Source organism: Equus asinus, chromosome 26 (genome assembly GCF_041296235.1).
Source record: "Equus asinus isolate D_3611 breed Donkey chromosome 26, EquAss-T2T_v2, whole genome shotgun sequence".
Taxonomy (NCBI): domain Eukaryota; kingdom Metazoa; phylum Chordata; class Mammalia; order Perissodactyla; family Equidae; genus Equus; species Equus asinus.
The window spans coordinates 40,218,081-40,229,966 of NC_091815.1; the positions used below are offsets into that span (position 1 = coordinate 40,218,081).

An 11,886-nucleotide genomic window follows, 5' to 3' on the forward strand; every position below is an offset into this window, starting at 1 on the left:
TTCTTCATGAAGACTCTTTTGAGTTATCTTTCCTCTTTGATAACTTCAGAAGCTCTACAACTTCCCTGATTAGTCTACTGAAGAAATGATAAGTGTATCTTAAAAGGTACTGGATTCTGTGAGGATGCTTCAAAGATTTTGAGCCCATTCCACAAACATCTGTCCACAAACACCTGAATTGCACCTATGATGTGGTTATGGATGACTTAGTTTTTGCCCCCATAGAAAAGTTTATGACTAGCAGCTTGCTAGCTGTGTGACCGTGAGTAAGATCCTTAATGTCTCTAAGCCTGAGTTACCTGTTACTTACGTTGCTACTAATATTCCCATTGGGAATAAAAAGATATACCACACAATAGTAGCTTTAATTTGTTGCCTGTGTTCTACGTACTGGCCGATTTAGACGCGGTATAACATAGTTCAGTGGCCCTCAAGCATTTTTACCATGGCCCACAATAAGAAATACATTTAACATTGTGACCCAGTCACAATCACACACACACACACACACACACACACAACCACATACACAAATGAAACAAAAATTTAACAAAAAACGCTTACCTTTACTCTATGTGAGTCCCTGTGATATTCTTTCTCATGTTCTATGCCATATGATTTTTGGTGCTTGTATTGACCTCATACATTCATTTTATGAACATCAGTTTAAACTACACTGTCATTCAAGTTAAGAGAAGGGCTTTGGAATCAAATAGAAACTGGTTCTGGTCTGGGCTCTCTCTAACTTAGACAAGGACTCTGTATTTCTGAGCCTCAGATCGTCATCTCCAGTGTGGAGATAATAACCCTGACTTCTTCAGGCTGTCATGGAGATTAAGTCCAAAATAGTCTCTGTGGTACCCAGGTAGTGTTTAGCACCCCATAGGTGTCTTCTAGAAGGGAGAACTTTTCTGGTCTTCTCATTTTTATTTCTCAAATCAAATGCTCTTGTTCTCTTACCTGTTAGCTAAAGTGAGACAGGTCTTGCTTTTCCTTCTGAAAGGAGACTCTGGAGGCCACAAATATTCAGCTTCTGCCCCTGGATATCATTGAAGATGCTGGTGACTTGAAGAGTTGGCCAGTGAATTCAAGAACCTCAGAAATGTTTGGAAGAAATTGTCTTTGGTCCTGAGCAATGAGCTCTCACCTGTCTCTCCTCATTTCTCCACCTTCGTGTTCTCTGAGCTTCCAAGAGAATTCTGTTCTTACAGTCAGTTGCAAGCAGAAGGGCCAGTTTAAATGAAAGAGATGGACCTTAGAGGGCTGCCCTAATCTCTGTGGATTTAGAGGAAAAATTGAAGTGAAAATTTTTTATGAAAGTGTACCGGGGCTTGGTAAGGTGAATCAAAGTTAACATTCATTCCAAGGTAGCTCTTATGCAGTTTGGGACCCCTAAGAGGTGCCATGATATGTGTTGGACACTGGGATTACAAAGCTGAATGAAGAGTAATTCCTGTTATCAAGTTGCTCCCAGAATACTGTAGTCTATTGACCCCAAAACAGACATTTATAACATATTATAGTAAGAGATGAGAAACCTGTGTGTGTTCGGAGGAGGCGAACCTGGAGATTTGGGAAGACATTGTAGGTGGGGTGTCTGAGCTCAGTCTCTGAGAAGTGTTACACGTTTACCTCTGTTCGATATAACACGAGAAAGAGGTAGATAGAATATTCTCCCAGCTAATATACACAATTAAAATATCATTTCCTCACTACCTGCTGGATATTTTAGCCCTGTAAGTCAACATTCAACATTAGGCATTCCATGCACGCAACATATCTTTTCCTCTCTAAGCCTTAGAGTCTCCACCAAATAGGTATTGTCCCTATTTCTGCCCAATGCCCGATGAAAATTTGGAGAGAGCACTATCAAATTAAATTTTATTCATTTTCTTTTTCTCTTTTGTGAAATCAAATAAAATAGATAGATTTAAGAGAAATGTGCACATAATTCTAGCATAGCACTTTTCAGGAGCAGTAAAACCATCACTACACTATGCTGCAGTCAGTAAACAATACAGAATATTTCTGAACTAACGGCATGACCCAAATCCTCTCCAGTATGTCTGCCCCTCCCATCTTTTGAGAGAATCAATGTTAAAATACTTTAATATTACATACCTATTCCTATACTCATACACACATACACAAAACAGTGCATCTTGTGCCCACACAGTTCTTCTGCCAAGACGGCCCTTTCCCTTCCTATCTGAATGAAATTTAATTCATCCCTCAAGCTCAATTGAACCTACTTAGTTAAGGTTTCACCCACTTCTTCCTTTTCCAGACACCAAGAACTAATCTTTTTCCCCCGTAGAGAGAGCAGTGTGCTGGAGTGGAAATGGCATGATCCCCAGCAGTTACCCAGAAATTCAGTTGAATGCCTCAACTCCAAACCGAGCTGCAGAAATGTCCTGGCAATTTGGAGCATGAGGACCTGAAATGCAATTCCTTATTTGTAATTCAAAGGCTGCATGACTGTGACTCCTCTGAGTCTCTGTGTTTCCATTTATAAATTGGTGATGATGATGCTCACCTGGAAGAGTTTCATGAAGATTAAACTATTCAATGCCTGTAAACTATTCAATTCATCTTTCACAAATCTTAGTACCTATTAGGTGCTCAGTAAGTAGTAGCTATTGCTATTATTAAAACCTTTAAAATGGAGATGACATACACTTCTTAGAGATGATGTAAAAATTAAATTTATAGAGATGTGTACAGATCTAGCACAGTAATGGATACACATTGAGCAATCAATGAATATTAATAGATTTTTACCTCAACTCTAAAAATTGCATGGCTCCTGACACTAATATAGCTCTTATTACCTTGATTGTAACTACTTACTTACTTTTTTCTCTTACCACGAAACTGTGACCTCAGTGGAGAAGAGACTCTGTCTTCTTTTTCCATATTTTTGCAACGGAATGTTTGTTGATTTGGCAGGAAAAGCCTAAGACCTGGACCCTGATTCTTAGAAGGTTTTTCTTTAATGTGAGTTGTTTTGACTTTGGAATACTTGATCACGAATCACATAGGGATATCTAATGCAAAGGTAGTGGTGGAGGCAATAAGAGTCTAGGAGAAGGATGGCCCGATGTCAAGTCTCCAAGGAATGGATCATAATGAATTTTAAAAGTCCTTTATTAATAAATATTTGCATAGTTTTCCAATTTTGCTACTATAAACATTGCTGCAGTAGATATCCTGGCACACTTGTGTTTGCCCATATATAGGAGTATACCCGTAAGATTCATTTAAGGAAGTAGAATTAATGGGTCAATATGCATTTAAACTTTTTATGTGTATTACAAAATTGCCATCTGAAAATATGGCACTGATTTACATTCCCATAGAAGACATCTGAGAATGATTGCTTTATACTCCCTTAACTATACTTATTTTCCTGATTTTTTTCAATTTTTTACAACTCAGATGAAAAATGACATCATTGTTTTAATATGCATTTGTGTGCTTATCAGTGATGTGGCAGAATCAGGAGACTTCTTCCTCCTTGGCATGCTGGTAAATTACATCTCCAAGCATCCTTTGCATACCACTATGTCCACGTGACTAAATCCTGGCCAATGAAGTGTGGGCAGTAATGATGTATATAAATGCCAGGCCTGGCCCTTCAAACCTTGGATGATGCCTCATTCTCATTTTCTCCCTCTCTCTTTACTTGTCTGGAGAGAAAATATTAAATAGAGAACTCCAAGATTCTAGAGGATAACAATTGCTATAAGAAAGAACTTTGGGGTCCTGGAAAAATGCAGAGAATATAGCACCTCTTCTCAAGCTGCACTGATTTATGATGCAAGTGAGAAATAAACCTTGGTCATGTTGAGATGCTTTGATTTGGGGTAATTTGTTACAGTACTATATTGCACACTGCTTGTGTTGCCCTTCAAGGTCCCTTTAGACTCACCTCTTACTGCTAGAGACTTTGATGAGCTCCACATGGGTGTAACTGGAAAGCGTTTCATCTCCAATCTATGTCAAGTATGTCTTTCAACATGATCAGGGGTACTTTTAACAACACAGCAGAAGAAGCCTCACAGGAACACGCTCAGCATCATGTATGTGCAGTTCATAGGTGTGGAGGTATAAAATACACAATAATGCAAGGAGAGAGAAATAAAAGGTATAAAAATTGGAAATGGAGAAGGAAAACTATCATTATTTGCAGATAACATGACTTTACGTAGAAAATCCTAAGGAATCTATGAAACACATATTAGAGCTAACTCATGAGCTTGTCAAGATTGTAGGATACAAGAAAAATACACAGAAATCAGTTTTGTTTCTAAATACTAGATGTAACAATCGGAAAATAAAATTTACAAAACAATTAAATATACTATAGCACCAAAACCAGTAAATACATGGGAATAAATCTAATGAAAAACATGCATGACCCCCACAGTGAAAAGTCTAAAACATTGCTGACAGAAAGATTTAAAATGCTAAATAAATGGAAAGGCATACCATATTCATGGGTCGGAAGATTCAGTATTGTTTAAAGTGTCAATTCTCCCCAAACTGATCTCTACATTCAATGTAGTCATAATCTAAGCAGGATTTTTTTTATAGAAATAAATAGCTGGTTCTAAAACTTATACAGAATGCAAAAAACCTTTGAGCCTTCAAGATAGTTCTATTTCAAACTATCTTGAGGACTTGAAACTATTTGGAGACCTCGAAATTCCTGACTTTAATACTTGCAATGGTGCTACAATAACCAAGACAATGTCACATTAGTAAAATAATAAACAAATAGATCCACAGAGAGTAAAATAAAGAGCTCAGAAATAGACCCACTTTTGTATGCTCAACCTGATTTTTTACAAAAATGTCAATGAAATTCAATAGAAGAGTCTTTTCAACAACCATGTGGTAAAACTGGGTCCACCATACATAAAAATTATTTTGAGTTGCATTATACACACAAGTGAAATATCAAAAACTATAAACCATAAAGGAGAAAACCAGGACTATATTTGTGACCAGGAAATGGAAAACTTTTCCTAGGATGCAAAAAACAATCATTGCACATTTAAATATTGATCATTCAGACTTCACCAAAATTTATAGCTTCCGTTTATTAAAAGGCACTATTAAGAAAATAGATAGGTAAGCCACAGATTGGAAAAAATATTAATAAAACATTTACATTACCAAGGGCATACATGAAGAATATATAAAGAACTCCTACAACTCAATAGAAAAAAATACACTAATGACCCATAAGTACATGAGAAATTGTTCAATAACCCTGGGCATGAGAGAAATGAAAATTAAAACCACAATGAGATATCCTTACACACCTACTAGAATGGCTAAAATTAAGGATTGACAACATTAAATGTTGATGAGAATGTGGAGCAACCAGAACTCTCATACAGTGCTGATGAGGATATAAAACTGTATACATACTTAAAGATATGTTTTGATAGTTTCTTACAATGTTAAACACACACCTATCTCTCGACCCAGTAATTCTACTGTGAGGTATTTATCCAAGAGAAATGAAGACATGTCCACAAAAGACTTGTAGACAAATGATCGTAGGAGCTTTATTCATAATTGCTGAAAACAACAAAGAACTCAAACTTCCATCAACAGGTGAAGGATAAACAAATGCGATATATTATACATCAGAATGCTACATAGCAATAAAAAAGGGTGAACTGATACACACAAAAATATGGATGTCTCATATTATACTGATCAAAAGAGGTCATACACAAAAGAATATATACTCTGGACTCCGTTTATATGAAGTTCTAGAACAGGCAAGAACTAACCTATGGAAAAATCGGAACAGTGATTACCCCTGGAAGGAGAATTTACAGAGAAAGGGCATGATAAAATAAATAATATGTAATAAATGCCCTGTACATTAATAAGGGTGTGGGTATATGCATCCTTCAAAATATGTTGAATTTAACATCTAAGATTTGTGCATTTCACTTTATATAAATTTTAAAAAGAGGTAAAAACAAACACTGAGCTCTAGTTAGTAGGGCTGATTTCAAAGAAGTATGGGTTAGAAATTCATCAGTTATTTTCCTGAGTCCCAAATTCTAAAATAATGTTCTTGTTCTTAGGAAATATACACTAAAGCTTATGTGAGTGAAGGGGCACAATATCGCTAATCCACTCTCAAATAATTTAGAAAAAATAAGAAATAATTGTGTGTGAGAGAGACAGAGAGATAGAAAGACAGAATACAATAAACAAATGAGGCAAAATATAAATGGTTTGTGATAATACATAAAAGGTATATCAGAGTTTGATGTGTTCCTGAAACTTTCTGTAAGTCTGAAATTATATCAAAATTCAAAGTCAACAAACCAAAAATAAAACTAAAGAAATCCATAGTTATTCATCTTGATTTTTTATTTAATATGTATATCTCACCCATATTTCCACATCAAACATAAAAATGTATTTCTTTTTATTTCATAGCCCAATGTTTATCTCAGAATGCATGTAATAGAAGGTATTTAAGCCATTCACTTTTGATGGACATACAGATTGCTTCTGATTTTTTTCGTTACAAAGATTCAGTAAACATCCTTGTACATGTTTTCTATCTCTCCTTGTGGGAACATACAGACACATTTGGTCAACATTTGTCAGTCTTCTAGGAATAAGATGATGGGATTGTTAGAGTTGGATTTCTTGCTTCACTATCAAAGTCGAGCATCTTGTCATGAAGTTACCGTTCATCTTTGATAACTTGCTTCCTCATGGATATTGCTCAGTCTTCTCATGGGTAATTCAGATTTTGTTATTGATTGATATGAACTCATTGTATATTAGGTGGGAAACATATTTCTTCAGTTTTTCATTTGCCTTTCAACATTATTTATGGTGTTTCATGGCTATGAAAGATTTTCAGTCCAGAGATGAGAGGTCCAATTATCCAAGACCAGGATCAAGGCCAGTGGAGAGTTTTTCGCAGCGCTGCATGGACCTCCTTGTTTCGCAGGCAGTAGATGATGGGGTTGCACATGGGTGTGACCACTGTGTAGATGACTGACAGTACTTTGTTTAGGTCCATGGATTTGATATGGCTGGGGCGACAGTAGATGAAGAGGGCTGCTGAGTAGAAGATGCCCACCACAACCAGGTGGGAGGCACAGGTGGAGAAGGCCTTACGTCGGGCAGCAGCTGAAGGCATGCAGAGCACAGCCACCCCAATGGCTGAGTAGGAGGCCAGAGCTACCAGCAGTGTTCCATAGAAGATGACAATGGCAGAGATGAAGTCCACCAGCTCTGTCAGGGTCACGTGGGTGCAAGACAGGTTGAGCAGAGGGGAGACATCACAGAAAAATTGGTTGAGAAAATTGGGGCCACAGTAGGACAAGGTGGCAATGCATGTTGTCTTGGCCACTGAGACCAGGAGCCCACCAAGCCACGAGGACAAAGCTAAGCTCAGGCAGACCTGGGGCCTCATGAGCAGGATGTAGTGGAGTGGGCGGCAGATGGCCACATAGCGGTCATAGGCCATGGAGGCCAGGAGGGTGCACTCCGTACAGATAAGGGAGACGAAGAAGAAGAGTTGGGTCATGCAGGCTGTGAAGGAGATATTGTAGGGCCCAGTCCAGCAGGCTGGGCATGGTCACTGACACGTAGCACATCTCCAGGTAGCTCAGGTTGCCCAGGAAGAAGTACATGGGCTTGTGGAGCTCACTGTGACTGCAGATGAGATAGATGATGAGTGTGTTCTCCAGGAGGATGAGCAGGTAGAGAGTCAGGAAGATGGCAAACAGGACATCCCTTATGTCTGGCCTTGTGGACAAACCCAGCAAGACAAATTGCTGGACTCTTGTCATGTTGGCCAACTCCAGGGACCTCTCCATCTGCGGAGAGACAAATAAAGTTTGTTCACATTCTGGTTCCTGGAGGGACACAGTAGTAAAAAAACTATCAGTAGGATGTTACAGTGCCTGGAGACTCTAGTGAATTTTCTAGCCCTGCTTCTGTCGGAAATTGAGTGTTAAATAGACAGACGATGTAGGTTCATGAGATAAACTCTGAACATGAGAGCGAATGTCTTGGTTACTCCGGTTGTTCTTAGTAAAGCTACGTCTTCATACAAACAACTCCACCACCTGAAAATTGGGAGGCTAACATTTGCCTCCCATGAGGTTGTTATAATAATATAAGCGAAGCAAAGGACGGCAAACTGCTGTACCAAATAAGAAATTAGAGCTGTTGTTTGAGTTCTGAAGAAAATTTTCTTTTTAAATAAATTTTTCCATTCCTTTATGCTCTACACATGAATTTATGAGTGTTCTGTAAATCTGGAATAGAGCCAGACTGTCATCTCTCTCCTGTAAACGTGTTCCTCTGCTCTTACGTAATTTTATTTTCTAGAATTATATTATGCTGTGGTTCACCAAGTACAATACTCAAGAAAGACAAAGGGGCAGTTTCCTCTCTGAATCACAGAGGGATTCCCACAAAAATTGACGCACCTTTCAGCAGAGGTTTGGAAATGTCATTTATTGTATTCAATCTCTGTGATCATATACACGTATATGTATACTTATGTTATTTCCACACTGTTGTATCTGAGAAAGTTAAGGCCCGCAGAAGAAATTATTGAGGTAAACTGGGGCACTCAATCTAATCATGAAAACTTTTATGATTCATTGAGCTCCTACTGTGAGTGAGTAACCTGCCAAAAAACCACCTTGTTCTATTTCTGGTTCTGTGCCAAAGGGCAGGTATAGGGTGCAGATAGGTAAATTCACTTGCCCAAGATCACTCAGCTGGGAAATGACAGGACTGGGAAGGAAACACAGCTGGGTCAAACTTTGGTGCTGTGCCAATTCCTTTGCACCACATTGTCACAATCAAGCCCAGGGAGGCAGAAAAGTCTTCTACATCTGAGACATGAAGAGCAGAGAGCTGGCAAATAACTCAACTAGACAGTCCTTCTATCAGATATCATTCACAGAATTCATTCAATGACATTTATTGAGCTTCCCCTTATATGCTAGGCACTGAGAATACATGAGTGAGCATACAGAGACCACCTGTGGGGAGCTGACTTCTTGTGAGAAAGAGAGACAACATCAGTTTCTCATGGACCAAGGCTTCCAGGCCACTCTCTGTAATGGTCACTATTTTGCACAACACCAAGTTGCTCCATCAAAGGAAAATACATGATTACACCTGGCGATTCTCCCCTGGACCAACATCCAGGCTGATGATGTCAAGATTCAGCCACCAGGTTTGTGTAGAAGACCCTTAGATGATCTGACAGCCTCCCATTCAATTTTCCTCTATAGAAAAGAGAGAATAGAAATCTCTCTCTGTCTCTGCATTCTTGTAAGTAAAAGGCATTTTATTTTACGCCTTATCTTATAAGACAATACATTTACAGGTAACAAAAAACATTCAAGTAAATGTCGCTCTCAACCTTGTCCATTAGCCCTCCCCACAAGAAAACCACCAAACCAGTTTCTTGGGTGGACCTCAAGAAATGGTTCTTGGGAACACTCTCCTGTGTAGGTATATGGGTCTCGCTAATCATAAAGGGTAACATACTGGACATACTTTCTGCACCTCAAAATTTTTGTTAATAATATATCTTGAAATTAATTCCATATCTGTATGGAGATGACATTTTCTGTTTTAATAGGTGCAGAATAGTTCCTTGGATGGATGCAACATAACTGTAGTTCCATGCTAGGGATCTCCACTGTCCTCCCGAGACATCATAAAGATCATAGAAGGTCTGATTTGCCTATTAATCTCCAGATCCCTGCTCAGTGCCTGGTACATTGATTTTGTTTTGATGAAAGTAAATGGGTCAATGTAAGGATACACGTGAAAAGAGCTTTAACACAAGGCTAGTGCATTTGGGCTTCACCCTATATGTAATGTGCATCCATGGAGGGCATGAGGGCTTTGGATTCATTTAACAAACGCTGATGTCTGCGGGAATATTTTCCAATATTTATTGAGCACCTACTGTATGCCAGCCCCAGTTCTAAGAATGTCCATGTATTAACTCATTTCTTCTTCACAAAAACTCTGGTGAAATAGAACATCTAACACCATCTAACGGAGAAAAGGCTGTGCTGGCCCATCAGTTGGAATATGCCTATTCCAATGAAGTTCAATGTGTATAGATGGGAACAGACTGTATTAAACAAACTCTAAATTTCAGCTTGATTCCAGAGAGTGAGAAGGTGGAGGTGGCACTGGTTACATTAATTCAGGCCACAAGGGAAGTGACCCTGAGGAGATGATATTTGAATAGAGACTTGGAAGATGAGAGGGGTCCAGAAATGCACAGAGTTGAGGCGAACAGAATTGTACACAGAGGGAATAGCAAGTGCAAAGGCCTTTGGTGAGAAGGAATAGCATATTCCATGAATCATGAGGAGGTCCTTGGGGCTTTGCTTAGAAGCAAGAATATCAGAAAGGAGATGAGAATGTAGGGGCGTCCAAGGGCCAGTGCACATAAAGCCTTGGGAATGTAGGATTTTTGCAGTCATTTGCCGCAATTAACAGTGAAGCAAACACTGGAGAATTTTAAGTCCCTTCTTCAATATAATGTTCCAGGCACTCTTGCAAGAATTTGGCGTGTTATTTTATTCTCTCAAATATACTATTAAAAAAAAAAAAAGCTATTGCTACCCTTACTGGGTAAGAAGGATGACAGATTCGGAAAGTCAAAGTTAGTGGCTCAAAGTTAAATGGCAAATAAAGGAAAAAACTTAGAATCATTCTAATCCTTGCACTCTGTTCACTCTTCCTGATTATTATAAACATCTGATTCTAGTATTCTAAATGGCAAACAAATAATAATGGTGGGACTAGTAGTCATAATGATTACTATGTATTCAGCTCTTCCTAAGTGCCAGGTGTGCTAAAAGCTTTTGATCTTTTGCCATAGTATAGATCCTTAGAAGTCACAGAACCTCTATGAGGCCGCTATTATCACCCCAATTCTGCAGATGAGGAATCCACCTCAGAGAAGTAAGAGCACGAACTTAACCACTTGGCCACGGGGCCAGTCCCAGTGTGCCAATTTTTCATAAGAAAGATGCCTACTATGCGCTAGAATGTTAGGGATGAAAGGGGTTTTGAGAGAGATTCTTCCAAGTTATATAAGAGGAAATCCTGAGGAACTTCATGCAGGAAAGGTTTTGTTGTTATCACTTTTTTTCTAGTTACAGAGAATCAGTTTTCTGAGAAGCCAGATGTGTAAAGGTTAGGAAGTGTTTGATCTTAAAGTTTCAGGGAAAGAGTAAGGAATATGAGCTAACTTAATCTGGTACATACATTACTGCATTTATTGTCGGGCTGGGGAACTGATGTCAGAGATGTGAATCCAGCAATGTAAGTTTTCCCAACCATATAGTAGAACTTGCACTCCAACAAATATTTCCTGGATGTAAGTCCAATTACTGTTCTTTTTTGTAGGCTATGGAGTCACACATCAGTCCAAGAAAAGCTCAGCTATACTTCATCCTAGTGATGTGACTTTGGACTCCCTGATCTTTCTGAGCCTCAGTTTCCAAATCAGTACAGTGGGGATATTGCCAGTTTTCCTCATGGAGTTATTGTGAGGATTAAATAAAAAATATAGCCACATATATAGTTAGCGGCTATAAAGTTTCAGACTTTTATCAAAGTTCACACCAATGTCAGTCCTAGGGGTTGAATCTATTCTTTCTCCCGATCAAGGACTCCTCACAGCTGAACATCAGTCCTGTTTGGTGGGGCTGTCCTTGGTGCTGAACCCGGGCTCTTTATGAAATTGTATTTGGCTGCTTGGAGCCACTCTCTCTGCAATCTTAAACAAGACCCCTCACCTAAACCGTTTATGGTTCTTCAAGTGGTGTTGTCATC

The 11,886-nt window shown here is 38.8% G+C and overlaps 1 pseudogene; it reads right to left on the minus strand.

Annotated features, from left to right (window-relative positions):
• Positions 1 to 6,946: 6,946 nt before the first annotated feature.
• LOC106847376 (olfactory receptor 6Z7-like) lies at positions 6,947 to 7,874 on the minus strand (annotated as a pseudogene).
• Between the last annotated feature and the right edge of the window lie 4,012 nt (positions 7,875 to 11,886).